The sequence below is a fragment of the Phalacrocorax carbo genome, chromosome 4 (genome assembly GCF_963921805.1).
Source record: "Phalacrocorax carbo chromosome 4, bPhaCar2.1, whole genome shotgun sequence".
Lineage (NCBI taxonomy): Eukaryota > Metazoa > Chordata > Aves > Suliformes > Phalacrocoracidae > Phalacrocorax > Phalacrocorax carbo.
In genome coordinates, this window is record NC_087516.1 from 65,695,619 (window position 1) to 65,721,917 (window position 26,299).

A 26,299-nucleotide genomic window follows, 5' to 3' on the forward strand; every position below is an offset into this window, starting at 1 on the left:
TACAGGCTTTCCAAGTACAGATATCTTGGAGGATTAGTTCAGTAACGATGGGAGAAACATTGGGGAGTCATTTCTTTGTTTTGTTTACTTAATATCTTCAGAGAAGCATGTCATCAACTCAACGTGTGTTAAATTCAGATGTACCGTTTCCAGTGATTTAAGTAAGGGCCATAAAAAATGAATGCGGTGTGGAATTCTTTCCATTTCTCCCCATCTTAAGTAACAGGTTCTGTTCCACTGAAATCAACACCTAAGCATATATGTGGGAGCAGGGCCAACGCCATATATCAACTCACTATATTTTTTTGATACAAAAGAAGATTTAATCGTGACACTTATATGCAAACTACACTTGCAGCTTACATCTGTGAGAGTAAAAACCAGTTTGGACAGGGAGCACTAAAGAGCCAAGGCTTCTTCACACACTAAGTTTACCTTAGTGGTTTTGAAATGCTGTTAAATTAGTCTTGCACATTTAACTTACCTAAAGTGTTTAGCTCGTCCTGTGTTTATTTTTTAGACTAAAGAATGAAGCATTACTGACACTACAATATTGATGGTATCTCTACATTTCAGATCTAAGCCAAAATAATCTTGAAATTCTCATGAAATTGTTTTTCCATTTTTCAGCTAGTTATACCATTAGTGATATGGGCTGGTGGCCAGCCAGAGAACTGGGATCCAAAGAAAATTTGAACTTCACCCAAATTTGAGGATATTTGAAAACTGTATTTTACTTCAGCTTTTCAATGAATAAATATAGCAGTTGCAGCAATGTTCCTTTAATTACATTTTCTTAAAAAATATCTTCATTTGAAGGACTCAGAACAAGAAAACAGCTGAAAGATAGCAAATAAAAATGAATGAAGAAATCAATGAGGATTGTTTTGATTTTTTAGTGGGACCCATCTATTCATGTAGAAAGTAAAAGAACTCTGTGGGGTATAGTACATAATTACAATAAATACAGTGCAGCGTGTAGTTCTGGTCACACCATGAGTCATTGAGTTTGTTCTCGTAATTTATTAAGACATTATGAAAACCCACTGACATATTTATAAGCCTTGGAATTAACAGCTACCTTTCATTTCTTTTACAACACATAAGACATGAATTTTAGTTAAAGAATTATATACACTGAGCTGTGTACAGCAAGACTGTAATTCTTTCTAGAGCTTCTGGTGGCATCCTAAGCTGAGGGGCCAAATTCTGCTCTGCCTTTAGATGAATGAAAGGCGGTATCCCTGGCCTCTTGATCGAGGCTTGTGTGGTATGTCAAAGTCATCAGCACTTTCAAAAGGAATTCAAAGCATAAATGCACAATTCTGGAGCATTTCATTTTAGTAATATAGTTACTAATAATGCCTTTGCTTCAGTATTTAATCACTATTCCCAAAATGTATACTTCAAACAAGCTTCTGTCCTTTTATTGCCTTCTCTTTACTTCCACATATAGCTCAGTGCTTTAAGTCTTTTCTTTATTTGCTTTCTTATAGAGATGCTGCTTCTCCATTCTATTGCACTAAATTTACTACATATTTGCAAGTTTCTAACAAGATTGATTGGGCACAAGTGCGCTTTTTTCTATTTTATTTTAACAAAAACACTAAGTAAGGGATCAGCCCCTGGTTTAACTCTAAATTAGAAATGCACCACAAGTAAGTAGGGTAGAATCTTTAAAATGCCAGAGAATCATTTCGGTCTATGTGGTTGCATTTATTTATTTTGGGGGAAGGGTTGGTTTGAGTCATATTTGATGACATGTCTACGGATGACATACATCTCTGGCAGAATTGGGCAGTGGGACATAGCTTTGGTTTTGAAAAACCTCACTGAACACTGGCTTTCTTGTTTGCTTGGTTTGGGGTGGTTTCTGGGTTTTTTTAAAGATTTTTTGGTTTGTTTTTTAGTTTTTTTGTCTTTCAAAGCTAGGACTGCTCCTGGATTTTGTCTGAATTCCAAAATTTGGGGCTGAAACAGTTGAATGAATGTTATACTCGTTCAACATTCAATATTTAAAATTTATCATTTATTACTGAGGCTATTGCCAATGTTGAAGCCTTCTTTAACTGTTGCTTATCTTACATTAGTACAGATTCACTGATATCAGTGCCATCAGGAGGTGAATCAGGTTATGTTAAGTAGTTGTTTTTCCTTCTCACTCATTTTATTTCACTTTAATACTCTACACTCAGAAGCGTTTGTCATATCATTCCACAGTGAAACCAGTGTCATCAAACTGGTGGAGTTTGCTCCAGTTATACCCACTGTTCTACATGTTTCACCTTTCACTACGTACGTTTGATTACTCAGAGATGGACTGACTGAGGGAGGGAATGTAGGAGTGCATGCCGGTCCTCCATTAGATCAAGAGGTGTGTTCTCCTTTCAGTGTTAGAAAATTGAAACTTTGTGATAGATACATGCAAACTATTTCCACTTCAGGGAAGGGGAACATACGTGTGAATCAAAGGGCTGCATTTGGTTCAGGAGATTTATACAGACAAGATCCAAACTCTACAAACTCCCATGCAGCGAAATTAGGGCTTTTCTGGTCAGATGAATAGAACAGGTGCAGATATAGCTTTCAGGTCTTTAAACTACACCAGCCCAAATAAATTACAGCTATGGAGCATGTTTAGCAATTTCAAGCAAACATTAGAAATGCAATGCCCATGGTGCAGATAAAGTGCTTATGAAAAAGGTGGACACAACATCTGTACTGGCACGGAGTGCCTGTTCTAAAGTAATAGCTGCAAAATGCCTCCTATAAAGCATAAGACTGTTAGTACAGCTGCAGCTTTTAATAGCTATTGAATTTCTTGATCAGGGAGGCAAGGGAAATGGACAAGTGAAACTATAAACTGCTATTTTACACCTATGAATGTAATATCAAATAAATGTGGTCAAACCCACTTTTATTTTTTTAAGAAATTCATCCCTAGAGAGCCTCGTGCTAGTTCTTACCTAGCAAGCCATCAGAAGGCACTTATGTCAGCCTAAGCCTGAGGTTTCCAAGATGTATAACCGTACAGTCTACATATACCTGTTGCTTATTAGATCTGTAACAGAAACCTGCAGCTACGCACACATGCGTAATACCTCATGCATCATTTGTGCACTTATTCAAAGCTATTTGGTTCTAGATCAATGCAAACAAGGGATGAAAAGGTACACAATAGATTAGATAGTTTTTAAGATGTTTATGCAAGAGGAAAAATATAGTGAAGTGACTGAGTTGCACAGAGACTTGCATATAGGCAACGGGTTGCAACCAGTAAACTCATTATCATGTTAGGTTATTAAAATTATTCCAAAGAGTACAGCTGTCTGACATTTTCTGGGTTTTCTTATTTAAATTCCTTAGTAGTAAGATGAATTTGTGTCTAAGAGGCCCCCTGTGAATTTCTAGAATCACATTTACTTTGCATTTATAATTACAGCTTTTTGTTAATGATGGAACTTCTATGGAATTATCAGATTTACAGGATGCAGGTGAACTGTCATTTTAATATTTTCTAAACTTATTATTGCCTTGAAAATTCTTCACTTCTTTTATTAGCCTGGAAATAAAACACATCACATAATACTCAGGTAGCTGACACTGCAGATTGACCTAGTGTGGCATTCATCTGAAATTACACTCTTGATATCTAACTTTTAATGTCTGTCATACATGGATTGGACTGTTTTGTTTTGTTTTGGGCCACTTTTTCTTCCAAGAAGATGGAAGTTTGAAAAACTACATGCTGTTGATGTCTACCCAAAGTATGTCCCAGGCACATAAATCCTTCTGAGTCCCAAATAGCAATCCTGTCTACCCAATTCCCAGTACTACTAAAATTTCCTGGCACCTGAACTCACTACGTTCCTTTTAATCTGGCTAGAAATTTTTCTGGCTGGCATACGTCCTCTGAAGTACCCGAACAATGTGGGGATAGATATTTATCTCCTCCTAAAAGCAATCCAGGATAAGACATACAACTGGCAAAGCTTGCTTGAGACCTTGGAGAATCCTGAAAAGTTAGTCATAGTCAGCACCTCAATTAACTTCATGGGTGGTGGTGCCAGTTTAATGATAAGAACACTACTACAATTCAGAAAGAGGTGGATCTAACTCTTCTGGTTACTTCCCAAGAAATTGCTTTGACTGAATCCTTCTGGTTGAATCCAAGCTACAAAGCAGCCAGAAATGATAAAAATCAGTGGGACAGAATAAGAGAGAAAAGAATGGAGTCAGAACCTTCTGGCCTAGAAAGCTTATTTGAAAGTGGAAAGGCACACTAAATTAGTTCTGCTTACCAATTTAGTTATACACAGTCCAGGAAGCAGGACCCAGTACCTCAGTTCTTCCTCCTTCCAGGTGAGTCAAACTCCCTTTTCTGCCCCTATGTTCTACTTTTCTGACTGGTGTTTTCAACAGGCAGTACTGAGAATGCCTCTTCTTCTGCACTTCTTCACTTACCTCTCCCTGTGGCAGAGCATCTCTGAAATCTCCGAGAAGTTTTGTAAAAGAATTTAGGGACAAGACCCAAAGTGTTTGTTTATAGGGAATAATCAGGGATTTTTGAATTATTATTATTCTAAAAATGATAAAACCCCCAGTTCATATCTCAGGCATAGATTCACAAGGAAGAAAAGACTAAACAAAAAAAGCAAAAAAGCCATCACACAAACTGCTAAGAAAACAGCCCCAACGTAAAAATTATCATCTGAGAGCTAGAAGTTATCCCTTTTGTTTTTCAAAATCCACCTGCCAAAAAAGATCACAGAGTAGATCCAGATCTGTTGATGTCCATAGGAGCCTGTGATTTCTGCCTGTGATTTCAGTGGTGCCAGCATACCAACCCACAGAGAGATTAAAATCTGATGAAGTTTAACAGAGTCTTTAGGAAGGCAAGTTCAGACAGCCATGGGCTTCAGTGAAGCGTGTGGCTATCATTGTGAGTTTCGAGCTTCTGCTCCCTGACAAATGAATACCCCTAAAAAAGCTCAAAATGAAAGATTTCTCAGATTATGGCACTGAGACATTGAAAAAACCACAAGATTAAATGAATCCTTTCAAGCATCTTTTGAACAGTTAACAGAAAGCGCTGAAGTGTTTTCTATCTTATAAAAGGAAATGAAAGCGAAGACATGTCTTGGCTGAAGTTTTCAGTGACTACCGAGTTGTACAGAGATCTGGGAGATAGCTTGAGCAAGTCAGCTTGAGCATGAGCAGCAGTCTAGTAGTGTCATCAGGAAGTCTAGGGAAGCAAAGACACATCTCAGGTAAGCCTGTGAAGCTCTGAAGGACTATTTTTAACTGCAGCCAGTCTCCTAAAGTGCTTACTGACACCTCTTTCAGAAATTTGCGCTATTTGCTGCAGTCACTATTAACTGCAGTACAGCCACGGCCAAAGACTCATCTTTAGTGTCATTACTGACATAAGTAAAACCTTCCACAGATCAGAAAATGACCACGCAAATTAACAGGGATTAATTAACAATTAATGTTAACCCTTTTATAAAGAGTATACCCATGCAAATCAGATCCCTTCCTCTGCCTATTTTGAAAGCTACCTGCTCAGAAGGAGCTTTCTAGCAATTATCTGTAATGGGATTATTAGCACATTTTCCCCAGTAAGTTCCTCATCAGAAATAGGTAATGCTGATAAACTTTGCACAACAACTATAAGAGACAAAAGAGTTTAAACAAATGGATTTTCACTGGATTGCAAACATTCCTATTAAAATAATCAGGGTAGTAATTAGCACTCCTATAAAATGGCAGTGCAATATATGATAATGCTTAAAGTAAATAAACTGGATTTCGCCTCTGTAAAATATTTCACAGATTTCAATTAAACATCGCATTCACCTGCATTTTCTGCCTTAACAAATATCCTATATTTTCTACTATTATAAAACAACTGCTACCTTGCACTTCAACAGCACAGATAGGTTAGCTATTATTACTTACCTCCTGCTTTTTAATGTGGTCATAAAAGCATGAGGCTTGGCCTTCTTTCTGTTGATTCATGATGACCAAATATTTAAAATATTATTTTGGCTAGAGCGCAGTATTGCACACACAGCATGTAAACTGCTTAGCACAAAAGTGAAAAGGGATCTGCAGGCCCATTTCCTGCCATTAACAAGTGAAAAGACACATAAAGTTTAATCTGAAAAATCAAAGAATTTACTAAACTGTATCAGATGTGCACACTTATGAACACAGGTGTAATTCACTTAAAATTTTGCATGCGTGAAAATTGTCCTTATTTGTAATCTAGAAAATCCTTCAGCATCCGCTATATATGCATAAAACATACATTTATAAAAATACACTAAAGTGGTGCCTCACTCGAATACAGACAGATCAACTTATTAAGTCTAAGAACATATCTGCAGAGGGTAGTCACATCTATCAAAAATTCTTCAAATCAACAGGGATGGAAACATCTGGGAGGTGATGCCCAAATCGAAACATTACATGACACGTTGCAGAACATACAATATCCTATTCTTAAGATCAAATGGCCATTACGTCACAATACGAAATGAAAGAACGTGTCCCAGGGCCTTTTTGCATCATAAAAAAATTAAGGATCAAACTGATTCTTCCAGTTTGCTTCCATCAGGAATGACCAAAAGAATTTCCAAGCAATACAGAGGGGAATATTTTAATAACAGGAATGGAATCAAACTCAGGTTATAATTCCTTTTCTCAGATTCTTAAAATCATTTGCACAGAAAAACTGATGTCTGAACAACCTTGAAAGTGTGGGGTTTATTTCCTGACCCTTCACCTTGCCCTGCTTGCCAGCTTTAGAAGTATAAGCAGTTGGAATGAACGCACGGGATCTGCTTATGGATTTAAGTTTCACATGTATATAATTTTCAGAATCATATCTTGACAATAAAAAGCTTCTTTTCACTCATGATTTCCTAGTATGATATCATAATCTCTCCAATGTTCAAGATATAAGATGCAACTTTAAAAGTTGCAGGGCACAAAATGTGTTTACATTTCTTTAGGCATATTGGTCACTTAAGAGTAATTTTTTCTTCCTCTCTCAATTAGTACATATCCAAATGCCTCAGCAGCCCAAACATGAATGTGAATAGATAAGCTAAAATCTGAGAATTTCAGGAGCGGCGAAGTGCATGCTTTCACCTCTCCCCCTTTTAAAAGTGTCAGATGCTTGCTGACACGCTTAGGTCCATGGAAATGGAACATATTTTCTCATTACGTTAATTAATGGCTCTGCTTGGGTGGTATAATTCAATATAAATTTCCTGTAGTATTCTGTCATACCTAAAAAGGATCTTATTTTTGTGATGTCTTTAAATTTTTATGACTTCTACTCTGTTTAGTCTGTGTGTAATCCTTCTTTTGAAACCTAATGTCCTAGAAAATCTGCAGGTTTTTCTCAAAACTGGCACACTCTCTAGTTTATAGTTATTTCTTTTTCTTGCCTTCTTAGAACTCTGTGCGAGTCCTTAAGGTGTAGTTCACAGCTCAGGGAATTTATGATTACATCGTCAATGTAAACTAAAGCACTGCGATATATTAAAACTGACAAGATGCTGTTCATTAATCTCTGAAATACGGCCAGGTGTGATGTAATGAAGAGAGGCTTCCAACTCAGAGAAGCCTAACACAGCTCCTAGCTCAGCTTGATGGTGGCTTCCTTTACCTCATCTGGGAGAAGCACTGCCTGGGTGGGGACTCTCGCTGGAAGCGTAATTTCAGAAAAATGAGGTTTGGGGAAAATGAGACAGGGTAATCCCTTGCCGTGCCAATGCTTCTCAAACAGCTCAGCTTCTGCTTTCATTTCATTTCCAGGTTAGAACACTAACTTGGGCGTACTGTAGTGAACCACAACTTCCCAAGGAAATAGTTTGATGGGCTGGAGGCACATTTTTATGCATGAAAAATAGGAGCATTTTAAGTACTGGAGTCTCAACTAGTGGAGAAATCAACGGCACGCTCAGAACACAGAACGGCAAGTGCTGCAATTTACACATGCATTTTAACTTGATCAAAACACAGCTTTAATTTGGTTGTGACAGTTGTAGACTTTTTTTTTTTAATGAATAGTTGTACTGTTTCAACAGAAACGGGGCAAAATCAGAAGAGACCAAATATAAGGAAAAGCTCAACATTTCCACATTATAAATTCAAACCTCAAGATAAATCGATAAATGTTATTGCTAATTTTTACTTCTTCAACAGTGTGTGTGGAATATGTATTGAATAAAAATAATACCTTGAAACTCATCCTTGCCACAATAACAGAAGAAACTTTGTGAACAAAGCTTGTATTCCTGAGCTGAAAAAGAAACAGATATTTTTCCAAAAATGGAAATAAAATGTGAAACTAAGTTTTTATACACTCCATGACTTAGCATTTTGTGTCCATGCAACATTGAGGTCCACACCCTAAAACAAGTCATGGCCGTTAAATAGCTTTGCTCTCTGCAAATCATCACCAAGCTGGCTATTGCAGCAGCACAGAACTGATTGATTTTCACAGATCACTTGATGTGATCAATTTTATCCAGCTACAGACGATAGCTTTTAAGTACAATGAACATAGTTCCTACACTACATCCAACCTGGGAACAAAAGAACTCTTCTCGGAAAAATAGGGTTTGGGTAACCTTTGTACTACCTTCCAAAATTTCTAGGAAAGAATGCAGAGCAAGACTAGCCTTTGCATTTTCTTCTGACCATGGGGAAGTTACAATGAGAAGGCTCCTCTTTCTAACTTCTATTTCTGTTTTGTTGTTGTTGTTGTTATTATATTAAAATCTCTCCTATTTATTCCAGGGAAGGGTACTGCTACCTCCTCCTGAACTCCTCGTTCACGGACAAAGTAAAAAAGACAGGATAGAATAGTAAAAAGACTGTGGAACTGGAAGCAGACAGGCTGATGGGAAAAGATTAGGGGTCTGAAAAATGGCAGAGATGTGAAGTGGAACGAAGGATTATAAAGAAAGAAGGACAGATAGGATGAGCCCTGAAGAGAAAGTTAGGGATATGAGCAATAACAGTCTTCCTTATAATTCATTGCTGCGAATTATCTGTGAATAATGATACATGTGAATACTTTTTAATACCTATCTCGACCCAGGTGTTTTACGAAGTTATTTTGCTGCTATCACGGCTGGCCATCGCACTGGGTAGTACCAGTAGTAGAACAGCAGTGAGGATCACTGGCAGTGGCAGTTTCCACCTGTGTCAACTATGTACTACTCGAAGCCAGTTTGTAGAGTACTGTGTTGTTGTAGTAGCAGCAACTGTGAGTTCCTTACCTAGTTTGCACAGAGCTATCCAGGCCCTTAGCTAAGTTTATCTATTCCCTCTTATCAGAATCCAAATCTTCGTAAAATATGACTCTTCTGTGCCAATTATTAGAATGTATGCCTTGCTCTCTCACCTGTTTCTATTCTACCATGCATGCCCCCAATCATTGAACATTATCATTAAAAAAGAAATTATGTACGTAAATAGATAAGAATATACTGGAATTAGTGTGCAGAAGAATATAATTCCTAAAATATTAAATGTCTAATGGATTTACTGTATCTATGCTCAGGACTTTGAACTATTTTTTTGCAATATACTGGCATTTGACTTGCAGAAGTGATTTGGAGAAAGAAAATTAAGGAGATACTGATGAACATTCACAGAAACTGAATCATGTATTTAACACGAAACTAGATTCTCAGAATTGTATTCATCCATTAGATTAGAAACTTCTCTTATTGGTTATGTTATCTATCAGAACTAAGTTTGAATATATCAAGTAAGTACTGCACTGATTTGTTGGTTTATTGTCTTTAATTTAATTACACATCTCTTATTTAACTACACACCTCTTATTTAATGACACATCTCTTATTTAATTACATTGAATTAAATGAATAAATAATATTAAACGACTCACTTCAACCACTAAGCTTGAGAATGTCTAAATTTTGAGAATTACTTTGAACTCATTCACAAATAGACAAAAAGGTGATGTATACCAAATACAAACCCCCTAATAAGAAATCACTCGGCAATGGTCAAGGTACTGTTGCAAGTTCCCAAGTTAACTTTACATCCTTGCCCTCAGTTAACATTACATCCATTCTGGACCAGTTCCTGCCTTGTAAGATCATATGGCACAAGAGTTCTTGCTTTTGCTAGAGTATATCAGTCACATGACATTATCCCACAACACTTTATGCAGAGCCATCTCAGTCTTTCACCAACGTGTTTTCCATTACAGAAGAGGCATTTGGCAAAGAAAGAAATATGTCTTGTTAGCTAAATATTTGAGAAAGCAGTAATTGTGTAAAAAAAGTACTCCAAAACTGACAAAGTATTCACCATATTTTGTCATATCTGTTTTTTGCAATGTCAGCCAGAGTTATCACACTTCAAGACTAAGGATGAAATTTAAATTCTCTTGATGCCCAGCCAACAACCTTCATTAAACTACTGAAACTTGTAAGTCTTTGTCTATACTAATGCTACATTAATTAAAGAACTAATTAGACCAAAGCATGACATGAAATATGTGGTGAATGATTTCAGGCAAAGGTAGACCCCAAACCATTAGAGAATTAGTTAATTAATTCCAGGCACTGTAGGAACTTCAATCCAGCATGAAAATAACTGGTAGAATAAATCTTTAGGTTCTTAGATTCAAAGATACATACTTATACTCTCCATCAGGAAAATATTAAAGTGAAAACTTTGTCCATAAAAATGAAAATTACAGAAACTGGCTGTAGCCTTACTTAAAATAATCAGGAACCACTTATTGCATTTCACCAGGTTTTATTTGATAGACTGTAGAGGTTTTTTAAGCTCATATGAATCTGTTATCCTTCAAACATTAACCTGATTTCCAGTAAAATGATAACAGAAGCCTATGAAGTTCATGTTAATCGCATACACAGGGTTTTTTAATTGTTCATAGGTGTTCATATCTCTTAGAAGGGATTTAGTACATTTCCATTTACTTTAAATCACCATTATCAAATGATACTGCAGAAATTTGAAAGCTTATATATTACTATTTACAGTCTTTTTAATATTTTTAAAGCATTAAGATTTATTTAGTGTTCTGAGACCCTAATCGAATATCAAATTGCACGCATAAGAAGTAATGCAAGAGTTATTCTGAGCCAAGCTTTACACTCAAAAGTTCACTGATTCATGGTAAATGAAATCTACCTCTTGCATTCTTGTATTATGTATGTATTTCCACAGTCTTTATGTTTCCCCTGCAGCAAAATGATGTTCTGATGATTGGGTATTTAACATCAACTACCTAAAAATAAAGCATTAGGCAATAACTCAGAATACGATAGATTACTGGAACCATTTATGCTAGTAGTCAGGAAAGGGATTCACTCTTGATGGTCTTGGAGACTGTCAAAAATACCCTTCATCTCTTAAAAATGTGACTGCTGCCCCAGACCCCAGATGGAAAAAGACAAAACCCCAATGAATTCCGGGTCTCTTGAAACTGTTAGTGACAGAGCTCTGTCAAAATCTTCTCAAGGCTACAGTGTTTCCAGTATCGCTGGCCAACAAACCCAAATCTTAGCCATGGGCAGAAATTAAGATTTAACTAATTACCTCTCAATAGCCTCCACAGCTACTGTACAGATGCTTTATTGAGATAAATTAATAGCAAGTCATCACTGCCTCCTGCGCATAAAACCTACCATTAATATCAGAAAGAAACAATATTCCTCAAGAGTATGGCCATTAAGACTACCCTCTCTCTTCTGCTTCTCCTTTGCACTTGGCTACCAAAAAATTCTGGGCCAATTTTTATGTTCTAAAATTAAATATTTGCACTCACAATTTGTACTTTTATATTACCTTCCCCCCAAAGTTTCAGATAACTTTGAAAGGGCTAATTAATCCTCTAAATATATAATAAATATTAGTCATATCTTACAGAAAAGGAACCAAAAAGAAGGCTGGCACAATAAATTTGAACCTGATTTTCAATGCTGACTACTCAAACCTCTGAAAACACACCATTTCTGTTACTGGAAGAATATGAATATAGATACTGAATAAAAACCTCCACCTTTGAAAAATATACAGTAAAATGGTGCCCAACAGATCCAGAAAAAAACATGATTTGCATTGTCCAATAACTTTTTCTTTCTCTGTGTTATCTTAATCATTACTTTATACTCAGTTCTGTATGAGCTTCCACCACTCACAGACAGATTTTGTGGAGCAACCCCTCTTTATCTGAAAAGAATCTGTTTTCTCTGCAGAAGCCTGTCCCACTCCACACTGAAGGTTCCCCTAAGCACAGCGGCGTGATTTATGGAAAAAGGTTTGAGATATTTATTAATTTGTGCTTGCATTCCTCACTCCTCTTCACAATAAGTTTAATATGAGACCTCAGGTGAACCAGAAGGCTTTTCTAAACATCTGTGGAAGTTTGTCATACCTATGCCCACAAACTATTTGCCTGGTGAGATACCCAAACGCTGTCTTAAATGGTCTTAAATAAGCGAGCTTCTACTGAAACAGAATACTTTTCTAAACAGAGTGGGAGGTTAACCATTTTCATTCTATCTGCTTCTATTCTTTGATTTTATCTTTTAACATTAATATTCTTAAGACCACCCATCAGCTAACCTGCTCAACAAAACTTACTCCCCAATTATCTGATCAGCAATTGCAGTTGGGTATAACTTCCTAAAAAGATGCATGCATTTAAAGGTAATTATTTAATTACATTCTTATATCATGGATCATTATATTTGACTTTTTCGTATAAATACTCAAAACAATATAATGTATATAATAAGTTCACGTTTAAGATGCTGTGACACTTAGCACTGAGATGGGGTTTAACAAGGTACTTAATGCCAAGTAGTTCTAGTCAGATTAATTTGCAAGTAGTAATCCTCAAATTTCTTACCCTTAGAACTAATATTAAAAGTCACCCTCTCTAAAATTTGAAAACTTAACTTGATGTGATTAAAAAAAAAATTCCTACGCAATACACACGATTTAGTGAATTATTTAAAGCTAAAGGAGTGACAGAGGACTATCTGTGGTGGACTTGGTAGTGTTAGGTTAATGGTTGATCTTGATGATCTTAAGGGTCTTTTCCAACCTAAGTGATTCTATGATTCTATTTTCTAAAATCCTGAGGGAAAAAAAACAAGTGTTGTATCTCTTTATCCTACATTGCATATACTATTTGTTTCAAACAAATTCCAAATGAAGGAAAGCTAAAATGGAGCATTGCTAAAGTTCTGTGGAGCCTCAGAAGATTGTAAAGAAAAGGGGATTCACTTTAAAGATCAGGTATGAAAACAGCTAACATTTCAATTTGGACAGCGTACGACAGTCTAAAGCGTATGAACACATTCTGAATGTATTACTGCTCTGAAACCGTAGCCTCCATTGCATGGAAGAAAACACAGGATTAATAACGTTATCTCCCAGAGCAAAATTTACGACTTGTAAAGGCATACAATGCATGCTGTACATTGATTAAAGTAAAAATTTTCCATACCATTTTATTGATGTATTGACAACACCAAGTCTCCTAAAATGTGCCACCTAGTGGAGCATATAAATAAATTCTACAATACAGAAGCAGCAGGCTCTGTACCCGCACAAGCTTTGCAGTCCAGTAAAGCCTTCTGCTAACCTTCCAGCTCCTGTCTGGAAGAACAGCCTTGCAGTTACCATTTCTCACACTGCACATCACCCATTCGCCTTAGCCCACCCTGCAAACTTTGCTCTGCTTAGAATTAGAATTGAACCAAAAGTCTTCTAAAATACCTAATACTCATTACTAAAAACATGTACCCTAAACCAAGACAGAAATGAGTTGAGCACAGAAAATACGTAAACAGATACAGCACTTTCTCCTCTGTCTAGCTAAGAAAGGAATCTGCATAAGATGTTACTCCAATATATTCTTGATTTTTTCCCTCTAACCAGCAGAAGTATACAGCTGAGAAGAGGAGAAAAGAGCTACCCACTGCTAAACAACAAGACAGATACACAGATAACTCATATGCCTTAGGAAACAGTCAGGAAAAATAATTTGGAGATTGAAGAAGAGAAGTGAGACCAAATAACAACCAATTTCAGCTATCTAGAAAAGAGTAACCTCTGAGTCTAAAGACTACTTTAACATGCAATTTTCCAAAGGATTACTTTATTTTTTTAAAAAAACAGCACTTCAGATAGAAGTACTAGCTAATTACTCCTATAAATTTACATCACAAACCCAAGCACCTTCACCTTTCATCAAAAACAATTTGATTTTTTTTTCTTGCATTTGAATACCAAAATATATGGATCCTTTTAATCTTACATTATAACTTCAGAGTGGAATTTTTGTAATAAAGTGTAATTGTATTAAGTTATATGAATAGTCCAGCATAGAAGGCACTATAGGAACAAACAAAAATTATACGACTTCAAAAATATGCAAGTTATGAGTTGTAAACAATATTCAGTTAAAATTATAAAGTCCTCATTGCTGAATCTTTCTTAGAAGCATACATATAAGGCATGTTCATAGATCCTAAAAGACTTAGAAAGTTATTACAGGCCCTTACGTCTTTTCTAACTGCAACAGAACTTGAAGGTGCTAAAAATAACTGATAGTGAGGTGTAATTTCACCACAGACTTTTCTTTCACACAGAATATTCTGAGTTGAAGTATCTTTGTGTAGTAGAAGGTACAGTACACAATAAACCTAAGAAACTTTAACAGAAGTAGAAAAAAAAGTCCCGAGAAATATAAAATATAGTTACATATTGAGATTCTCTGACAGGTGTTCCACCTTGCGTTTTTAGCAAGACAAGAGCCATACAGACTTTACAAGAATCACTTATAGGCCATATTCCCCCTCTTCTTTGCAATTAGTTGTAAGTAAAAGTAGCAGTGAAGAAGCAAAGGAACATAACCTACCCTCCACAAAGCACTGCATGAAGTGATTTGGGACCCTAGTCCAACACATTACTGTTATCATTCTGTCTTTTCAGAAGAGGTGTGTGTGTATACGGGAGTGTGTGGATGTGCATTCTCACGTGCTTCTATACATTCACGTAAGCATAGACATTCGCTTTACCAGTCAGAGATTTATGGCAGTGCACAGGTTTTTAACACAGATCCAAGACAGGCCCCGCCAGTGGTCTGTTAAACTCTTCTTGTTTATGCTTTGAGAAGAAGTGGTTTGTTCAGAGAAAACAGACTAGGTTTGATGATAACAGGGAAAACCAGGCATTTGAGAAAACATCCATGTGTTAGGATCACAGGGATGGATATTAAGCATCTGCTGAGGAATATTAACATAAGTTAGATTTTTATCATCATGCCATCTATACTATGGTAGAGCCCAAACACTCAATTTGATTTGCAGCAGAGTTATTTCAAATGAACAGAAGAAAAAAAAAAACCAAACAACCTTGCCATGCAGCCAGATAGCCTAGAAGACTCCATTGGGTGAAAAGCTGGAGAATACTTTCACACTCTGATGTAAAAAGAAAACCCCTGCAAAAGAAGAAAACCCCTGCAAAAGAAGGTTGGTTTTGTTTGGTGACACCCCTCGCTCCACCTCCAAGATACAGCACGTTCTGGGGAACAAAAATAGGCTATCTTTGTAATTTTTTGTAAAAAATTAAATTCAGATGGTTATTTTTTTCTTCTGTGTTCAAAAGCTTATGCACTTTTGTTGCCAGGACCCTAACCTGTAGATTGGAAAGGTAAAATGCTTTCACTTTAGGCAGACGCAAATATGAGTAAGATATTCTGTAATACTATGGCAGCGGCAAAATTACCCAACTAGTCTCAGGAAGATTAATTTCCTTTGCTTCCGGGTCATCAAGTGGTGATTTCCTCTTCTTATAAGAATATTCAGTGTTGCATTAAGTATAACCAGATCCACAGCCTTTTGGAACTTCATGGATCTCAGTTTTCTCCCATGAGAAGTGACGCATTCCACAAGTTTGTGGGAACTGGAAAAGACGTCTAATCTAAAATGTAGAGTCAATTTTAATGAGAAAGAATTACCAAATTAATCATCACATCTCTAATGGTTTCCCCATACACATTTGCCCTGAGTTGTCCATTACTGTCAGTCTCCACAGTCAGCATGTGCTTTGAGAGACATGTGCAGGTACATTGCAGTGAACGTGGAGCAGAGCATCCATCGCTAATTAACGAGGGATGAGCAAAGCAACTGGTAACAGTTAAAGCAAGTGTTCACGGCCTGCTGTGAATGGGTTGCTCCGCATTCTTTCGCAATGAACAGGGAAAGCTGTGATTGGCTCCATATGACTGGCAAAGGTGATGATAACATGACTTATGAGAAACCTGCCAAAAAAAGTATTTATCTAGCGATATATTACGTGTACACAACCAAAGATGCTCCTCTAGAGGCACACCACACGGTAGTTAAACACATAGTTTAGTAAGGTGATTATAAAATCACCTCGATACTCATGTAAGGAAAGAACTTTTACAGCCACAATGCAATCACAGATAGCAGAACTCTGAAGAAAGTAGTGGAGTTTACTCAGTTCCCACCTTTGAAAACAAATCTCTATAAATCCCAGACCTTGCAACGTGCCAACCTAATTACGCAGGTATCATACTTAAAGAAAGTGACAGAACTTTCCATGTCAAAAGGAACAATCGTGTTTGCGTCCTGCTGTGTGCCACATTACCACAGAGCTCTCCTCTTGGCTACTTCTGATCTTTTCCAATCTTTTGTAGTCTGGATTCTCTCTTACTAGTTGCACTTTTGGTCATTTCCTCTTTCAAGTTAGTTTCCAGATGTCGTTGCTTACCCATTTTTTCCCTGCCACACTGCACCCTTTGCCTGAACTTCTACACTGTTCCCTTCTGTGTTTGCCCCCACTATTCAACTCACAATCTAAGTCAAGATTTTGAAACCTGTTGTAAATTACATTAATTGGCCGTTCTTTCCTGCAGCTGTGTGCATTTCTTAAGACCACATACTTACAGGGCTTGGGGGGTGTGTCTTTTTTACCTTCTTTGGACAAAATTTATACTAAATCGAACTGCATCTGGTTCCAACAGCAGCTGAAGAGTCATGCTGGTACCTTTCAGGGGTCCTAGCAAGGTCAGGTTTATAATTATTTTGTACAGTATTCAAGTGGAAGAGAGATCCACTGGAAACTTAAAAGGAAAACTGGTTTATGCATAACACGCTTGAATACTTCATGCTATCATGGGTAGCTCACCAATTATTTCCTACTTGGTAAATGCAAAAATACATCAATGAATAAAGAGCTTTTAAAAATGTGAGTCACGAGGTTGTCTGGAAAAAAAAGTGAGGCTGCATGAGCATGGGCAAAGAGTTTTTTTAGCCCTGCGGGAAAGTTTCTCTTTTTATTTAGAATCAACTCAGCCTACACAGTTTAGAAAATAATTATTTAGAAAATAATTTAGGTTACCTTAAAATTACAGTCTTAATTTCCACAGTTCCCTTTTTTTAATATGGCCTCATAAATTAAAAAAAAAAAAAATCCTGAAAATATTCAAAGAAAATATGACTAAAGCCCAGATGTCAGACCATAGCATTGGAGCAGGCCAAAATAAAATCCTGAATCTGTCCAATATCTTTGAGCTCTAACAAAAAAATTCAAGAAAAGATACTCCGTTTCTTTATATTTGTCCTACAAAATCAGTAAGAAAGTAACTGGGAAAGGAAAGTAAGAGGATGATACTTTTCAGCTTAGGTATTATAGTGACATTTTCCATTTGAAACTAGAAGAGAACCCTTGCTTTGTTGGAAAATTATAAAGTGCCATCAAAGGATTGTCCTTTATAAATAGCAGAAACCAGAACCAGAAAGCTCAAAACCACTGTGGCAGAATGTCTGTAACTAGTAAGGTTGACTATAGAGGACCATTTACTCTGACCCCTGATTAATTTTCCCCAGTATATTTGACCAATCTAAAATCTAGATTGCAAGGCCAAGAGACATCTGTAGTCATGCAGGGAAACTAGAATTGCCTCCACCTGCTCTTTTCCCCACATATTTCCCAATAATTTCTTCCCAGAGTAAAAACAGTTGCAGCCTTCTCCTGTCCTATGTCCCCAAACCTGAAATAGCTGAAGACGAGGAAGTAAAAGATATGGAGAAGCTAAGGGTCATACTGATAGACGCAGAGAATAAACCCAGTGACAGACATATCTGAGGTCCCAGTCCCAACGTAGCCTACTGTCTTCAGTGATTGGCGAAGCAAAGCAAGCTTTGATCGTTGCAAGGTCTGTGCCCCCTGACCCCGCTTCCATTCCCCTCTCCTGTGCAGGGCTCTCGGTCTCTCCTATACCCTTTCTCCTCTCTCATTCATCACTTTCCCTCTTCTGATCTCTTCCCTGGATTTCTTATTCTCCTAAACATTTCAGAACATTTTTCATAGCATTTTTAAAATTTTCTCTCCTATCCCTCTCACCCCCGTAACTAGAGACACATCACACCTCCCATGCCAACTTCCATTAGTAGCTGGTTGAACAGCAGCACATGCTACGGCTGGCTTGGAGGTACGGATGTGCTGCCTGGCCAGTCAGTACATGTTTGCTGACTGATCAACCACTGGAGCAAATAATACAAATGACTGTCAAGCTCAAACAAATGCTTTTCCTTCAGTGAGAGCACTAATAGTGGTCTCCATCCAGTTAGCAATTTCCACAAAGATCGTAGGAACCTAGTATCCTCCAAACCTCTATCTTTCTGCCAAATCGATTTTAAATGTTACTGTTTAAAAAAAAATTACATTTGTTAAATTGTGGAAATAGTGAAAAATGTAGTAGGTACAAATGGTTGTGTCCGTGCATAGAAAAATACATTTCATACACACTCTGGCTGCATTTTACATTCTGGTAGTCTTTACTATACATTTGAAAGTAAACAGGCTGACAAGTAGCCTTCTTTTCATATCTGGTAGAAGAACGATGCCACTTGCTCCAATTCTTACAGCTCTTTGAGCTGTGGGACTCTATGGGCACCCTTTTCACAACTTTTAAAGAACAGTACACTAACCAATTTATAGTTGAATGCTAAAATGCATCCAGAATAAAAATATGTTAATCTCAATTGTTTTCGTCTGGTCTAACATGAGATTTTATTCACATTTCCTCCAAGAATATATATTATAAAATTAGGCCAACCAATGCACCATCGAAATGAGTACATGTGTAATTGATTTCAATTTTCCTATGCACTCTTTCTTTCACTTCTTGTGTTACCAGTTTTCTAAACCAAAGTTCCTGAAATCAAGGAGTTTGGACAGGGTATTCGGTTTCAATTGACAAATGCTTGAATACAATGAAGCTCCACTGTTTTACACCAGCAGATCTGAGATGTTGTGCACAGAACATTGTGCTTTAAAAAGTAATGTTGTTACCATTAACTTAACATGTAACAATACAGAAATGATATGCATTTTTTAGGAATACATACAAAAACCTGACAAGGGCAACTTATCTAAGGCTTGTCATTGTCCCAACATGGCTTTACAGTGATTCAGCAGCCTGCTAGCCGATCTATAATAAATTAAGAGAGCTTTTGGTTGCATCCAGTGTTCAAAACAGCTTGCGTTCAATTATCATCAAATCAACTAATAAAAAATATCTTTTTTTAAAAAAAAGAACCTGCATTATCGATTAGACTGTGTGGTTTAAATCAGCTTTGGGATTTGGACAAACAAATAAGAAGCATTTCACATAGCCAGCTGCACATCAAAAGTAATTTTGCAACACAAAAATTTTCTGGCCAGACCTGCCTTTTAGACAGTTATAGATCCCAGTGGAGGCATGGGAAGACCAGAGTTCAAATTCAGTTTACTATGGCAGTTCTCCCAGCGCTGAATCTTAGCCATGTGACTGGCAATGCTTACTGTCACCACAGGGGAGTCTTAAAAGGGAAAAGTGGTAGCTCCAACATTCAAAGAAAAAGCAAATACTACCATACATAACTCATGTAAGAGCAGAACGTTTCTCAGTGGAATTTCAGGCCATTTCTTAGCGTTGTGCAGGTATCTCATCGTTGCTTGAGAATGATTACACAGGAAAGTGCATTTGTCAGCTTATCTGCCTCACTGAGCACACCCTGAATAAACTAGATACACCATGAGGGAAAGGTAAGAGATACTATAACTACGTCTGCATTAGGAGTGTGGTACAACAGAAATGGGTCTACTGAAGCAACTAACATTGAAGTATCTACTGAAGTAGCAATTACTATACTGACAGCATCAAGGACCTGACATCCCTGCATATATATGCCTTTTGAAGGTTTCTGTTTTAAAATTGCTCGAATTTGGGGTTGTGGATAGAACACCAGTAGCGTCTGGTGTGTATTAGGTGCACTCCTGGAGCACAAAATTTGCTTGAAAGGAATCTAACTTTTGTCCTCTGGGGCTTCGCTGTGATACAAACCAAAAATGCAGCAAGTGGAGGCCACTGTGAGGTTTGTTTCAAAAGCGTACTCATGATCTGAACTGCAATATACATGTACCAGAGGTTGAAAAGCATGAAAAAGTGTTCCAGGGCAAATAAACCAGCACCTATTATGATAATTCTCAAATCATGGATGTATATCATCACAGCAATGTATACATGCAATGGGATGAATACTTCTGTGCCTATCTTAATGCCAATGCAATATTTGGCATTTGCTTGAATAAGTGGCGTTTAAATTTTTGTTGTTGTTGTTAACTTTTCAAGTCCTTTTTTCCCAACGTTATTCAACTAGTTCTACCAAATGCTGTTTGTGTTTTTTACATTAATTATAATTTAGGAAGACCTCTTTCTTCTGTTAGCTTCTTTCAGTGAATTATTTATACTGTATTCAGCATTATGAACTTAAACATACATACTACATGTTTATATCAGTATAAATTGAGTATTGTTAACGCATCTGGAGTCAAATAAGAAAAGGGAGCTCTGGCATTGCAACCTACTATTGGATAGATTTACCCCTATAATAGCTTACATATATGCCTACACACCACTAAGCAACTGTAACACAGAGGTTAGCTAAAGAGAATTTTAAGGGACGAGGCAAAGACACAGCAGCTCTCCATAGACGAAGAGTGGCAATAAATCTAAATTTAGGATACTGCCATTATACTCTGCTGACTGTTTGTGAGATCAGCCAGTCTATACTAAATAAAGCAAAAAGTGTCTAAATCTGACCAGAGCACAAAAAAAAAGCCAAGATGAGTATAAACACTATTGTCGTAGAAGCTTGTTGAGAAATCAAAATACAGTGTAATAATGCAAATGGGGTAGTGTGTTCTGTGAGGAAAAACTGCACAATTCCCTAGTTGATATCTATTTAGATTTTTGAGGGAGCTAAGTATACAGCTTTCTATGCCAAAAACACACCAGACATAAGCAGATTGACATGATACTTATTTTGTAGCAGTTCTTTGGAGCAGTCGCCAGTACTGACCCAAAAACCTCTATTTAGATTCCTTGGTTTTATTCATTCATACAACTGGAAGTAATGACCTCTTTTCAGCTTTAGCTTAATGGTGGTTAAGAATTTAATCTGGACCTCTGGCAAGCTAGTAAGCATAGCTAATCACAAATTGGAGGAACTGATATACTCACAGGCTGACCCTGCAATAAGAAACAACACATACTATCTCTGCTGTCACTTTTGAAGCTCTACAAACTCATAAATGCAGAATAATCAACTATAATAGAAGATTACTGTTAATGACCAAGACAGATGTTTTGCATCCAACAAATTATTGAGATTTTGCGCAGGTCTTTTCATCGTCAAATTTATCTAGATACTTTAAAAACAACTGGAAATAATGTCGTCGTATGGCAGCCAATTTGTACAGCAAATGAATAGACTTGGAAAACTCTCCCTGCAACAATCTCCAGCTTTGCAATTTTTTAATAATTCGATATCCTTCTCAACAACAATACAAATGCTATTGACATGTCTCCTTGTGAAAAAGTGTCTCCAGCTCTGTATTGCAGGGTCAGTGATAGCTATGACAATATGGCTTTGGTATGTAAAGATGTTTTCACTATCAAGAGAAAAAAGTGTTACGGTGAGCAAAATGTTTCAAGAGTTTCAGAGAATACAGGAGTTTTTCATCTTTAGGTCACTCTTCACCTCCAGCCAAGCCATCGCTAGCTGGTGTGACAGTGACTCCTGTAGAACAGATTGGTGTTTTAACGGTAACAAGCAGATAATCGGCCATACCAATAAAATTATTGCTATAGTTGCCAGCATTTGTGAAACAGCCAGCCAAGAGTTCAAAGACTGCATGGGCATAAAAAGAACCCCAGAGAATATATTTCTTCAAATTACTTTTGTAATATATTTTAAATTTACACTGCTGACAGCACTACAGTTTAAGTATAAGAACATTTAAACTTGTTTCAACAAGCTAACTCCAGGACAAGAAACAATTCCACTGAGGTATCAGTGAGCATGGTATTTGGTTAATTATCCTGCCAATATGGGAAACATTGTACAAACACTGCTATGTGTATTGAACCTGTTCTGGACAATCACCAGATTACAGGGCTGTCAATCTGCTACGTGCAGAGCCTAAACTCATATGCAAAACAATGGAAAAGCTGGTCTACACAAGGTACAGAATTGTAACTGCTGAGTCAAAACTGTAGTCATACTTCTTAAAAAACTTTAAGAGACATATTTCTGACATATAGCTTGTATGTAAAAATATAATTAGGCTCCCTATAAAATGATATATATTATATATATTATGTATATAGATTATATATTATACTCAAAATTATAATTGCTCCCTTTGCACCACTATCGTTTATTTTTAAAATCATTGCAAATTTCTTTTCAAAGAGAAAAGTAGTGTGACATTTTTACCCCTCAGATCGAGCAAGTTCACAAATCCTGAAGATCTGAAAAAATATTACAAACATTTCAAATGGTTTCTTTGCTTATTTTTAATCTAAATGAAATTTTCAAGATTCCCAAATTCTAAAAGTTAGAAGGCAGTAGGTTCATAAGCAAGGCTACTTCAAGTGCTTCACAGCTCTAGCTATGTGGGTTCCACGCAGTACAAATTTTTATCTGTGGCAAGATTATATTTCAATGACACAGCTTGGCAACCACACTAGAAAAAGCTCTAAAGGTGAGAAGGTATGTCACAAGATCATAGTCCTCAGAAAGAATAGGACTATTACGCTACACAGGTAGTCACCTATGAACCTCATGGCAAACTAAAGCATTTCCATTATTTTTAACAAATCAGAAATGTCCCGTTAAGGAAAATGCAACTGAATTTTTTTTTTCATTTCTTGTTAAGGTATTTTCTGTAAAGAAAACATTACTGATAGAGAAACCAAATTTTTCATTCAGAAGACAAAAAGAAGAGTAGGTATTTCTCCACATACTTTAAATTCCCTTTTTCAGTGGGCAAAATATAGCTTGCTTACAGTGTACTTGATATTCTCTCAGATTAGGAAAATTCCTACTTGGAATCAGCTCTTCATAGTTCAATGGCAACAGTCTAACTGAGCCTCCATGTGACCTAACAGGCTCACCCACATATTCATAAAGGAAGGAAAGACAAACTTGTTAAAAAGTTAACAAAGTTAAAAGGAGAAGAACATATTTTGATTCATTCCCCCGGTTGCACCACAGTCAAAGCGACTGCTGTCCTCATGGGGAGAGTAAAGACACCAGTTTTATAAAAGCCCAGAGGGCTAGAAGTGGATAAGAACCAAAAGGATGGCTTGAAGCCATCAGTACATTTCCTTCATTTACAAAAAGAACTTCAATATGTGCTTGAAATGCTGTGTTTTAATTTGTTCGCTGTTCTGCAAAGATCTCTTGATAATACAGAATGTTTCCACAATACATGTTGGCCAGAACAAGTTTACTCTAGAGTTTTACTCTATCATTGAGCGTTTACAAAATAAAATAAATTTAAATAAGTAAGGTTGGCCAAATTCAAACCACAAATCAGAAAACCACCAAGTAGGACCATCCTCCCTGCCAAAGCTTAATGTGACCTTATGGGAGAGCTGTAAGAGTTTAGAGTTGGTTTTTATGTAAGCTTCATGTAATATTTGGCAAACTGAAGGGGCTGGGCCAGGACTCCTGATCCTTAAACAAACATTTGATGTAATTTTTTTTCACTTTTTCATCATAATAATACTCTGCATTCTGCCCTCCTATGACCTCAGCTCCTTTTCCCCAGGGTGGGTCGGATTTAGAACCTCCTTCTTTACTTACGAGTGCTATTTGAATCAGCCCCTTCCAGATGTGTTTCACCTCCACCCACAACAGGCCCTGCAGGTCCAGCAAAGTGCAGAGAGGGAAAGGACCGCAGGGAGAAGGAGCCGTGCCCTGGCAGCACATCAGTTGGCTTGCAACTTCTCACCGAGTTTATTATTCATAGCACTGGTGGGAGGGCAGGGGGCAGGGTGACTCACACAACATCTTGTCTAAATTGAAAACCAATACTAATCCACACCCCCGCAACAGAGGAGCAGAGCTGCGGTGGGTCACTGTGGTCAGTTTTGCTTCCAGTGGATGCCTGGGCCCAAGGGACTTGCTGCTCCGGACTAAACAGGTCACTCACTATCATTAAAACGAGAGAATGGCAAGCTTATCTTTTCCTTCAAACCCTTCAAAGAAGCGATCTCCACTGCCTGTTCTCTCTGAAGGAAGCTGAAAGCAGTGAGAGTCAATGTGAAGTCTCCTGAATTACCTTTTAATTTTTATGAAATGTTTAGAGAGCTGTACAAAAACTCGCAGCATTCCAGTTTAGTGCTACTCTAATAATACGCAAAATTATAAAAAACACTCTATGAGCATTGATCCAACCAGAAAAAGGAATGTTATTTAGCTTGAACTCCACAATATTTCAAATGCAAGTAAACAAGGAAATTATGGACCTAACTACAGATTTAGAGAGTAATGTAGTGAGGCAGAAATAAAGTGATACTTTCTTTCAGGTACTGCTATAGAAAAAACCAATAGTTTAACTGTACTGAATTTAATAGTGAAGCATTTGCCTAACAAAGTAAGAGCTAACATGCTGTTCCAATCATATTTCAAATTTAAAACTCCAGTGTTTTTGCCAACATCAGAGAACTTCACTACCTCAAGATAACACGTGTGTATTTTCAACAGTGATTATATGACTTTTTTAACTTGTTCCACTGTCCTAGCTTTTTCTCCCTGTTTAACAACTCTATTCCATATTATCTTGCCTTCAGTTTGCCACCCAGTGTAATTTTTGATGATCAAATACCTAATCCTTTTGTCAGCACACCCTCCCTGAAGAGGGGTAAGGGCAAAGTAAAGAACTACTCAGCCCTGGCACCTGGAACAGGTGCTCCCAGCTGGATGGGGAACTGGAATGGGAATCCATCAGCGCTAGGCCAGGACTGCCAGGGAACCTTCTTAGTTGAGGAATGATAAGAACTTCCTGGGATGCTCGAGGTTGTTTCAGTCCCCTGGAGCAAAGCAAAGGCAACAAGGACAACGGGAAATGGTCCTGCCTATATACTACTGCAACTTCTACCTCCCAAGATCTCCTTCCTGCCTGGGATCCTACAGGGAGGAGACACTCTGTGTTTCCTGCTCAGGAGTGCCGCAGTGGCCCCACGTGGTAAATAAGAAAAACTTCAAGCAGAGACCTGCAAGTCTTCCTGCGGCAGAGCCAAATCCTAAATTAAAGGAATGTGTGACAAAGCTGCCAAAAGTGTGACACCTGGCAGCTCTCCTAGCTGCCTTCTACTACTTCCCTTCTAACCCCCAAAGCATCTCGGAAGTGAGTAAGGGGCACTCTTAAGTAGCTGCTGGCGCTTTCCCACTGCAACTGCTTGGAAGAGGACTCTTGGCTTCTTCAGGTGTCACTGGGTTAAGGTAGAGAATGTGGCTCCTGGGCCCTCTGCCCGATTCCTATTCAGATGGTGGAAAGCAGCACAGGAGATGGCTGGCTCTTTCTGAATTGAGGAAAGCTTCTAAGAAAATTAGGCTCCTTTCTTCACAAAGCTACACAGAAGAAAATAAAGCACCAGCCAAAACTCGCTGCCCTTGCTTCCTCCCAACCCCTGTGTCAACTGCAGTTAACTCCCACTGAACTATACCAGCTAAGGACAGGAATATCTCACTCCCTTCACATTTGTTTCACAAACCAGCATCCACCCCAGGGTACTGACTGCGCCTTCACAACCTGCTTTCAGTACCTTCAATCCTGACACCTTGGAAGCGAGGTTTGTAGGCTTTAGCTGTTTTCCCTGTAGGTAGCACAC

At 37.5% G+C, this 26,299-nt stretch overlaps 1 protein-coding gene across 3 annotated transcripts in view; it reads right to left on the reverse strand.

Moving 5' to 3' along the window:
- ANAPC10 (anaphase promoting complex subunit 10) overlaps nucleotides 1-26,299 on the reverse strand; it is a 115,309-nt gene that overhangs the window by 22,976 nt on the left and 66,034 nt on the right. The gene's annotated exons all lie outside the window — the stretch shown is intronic.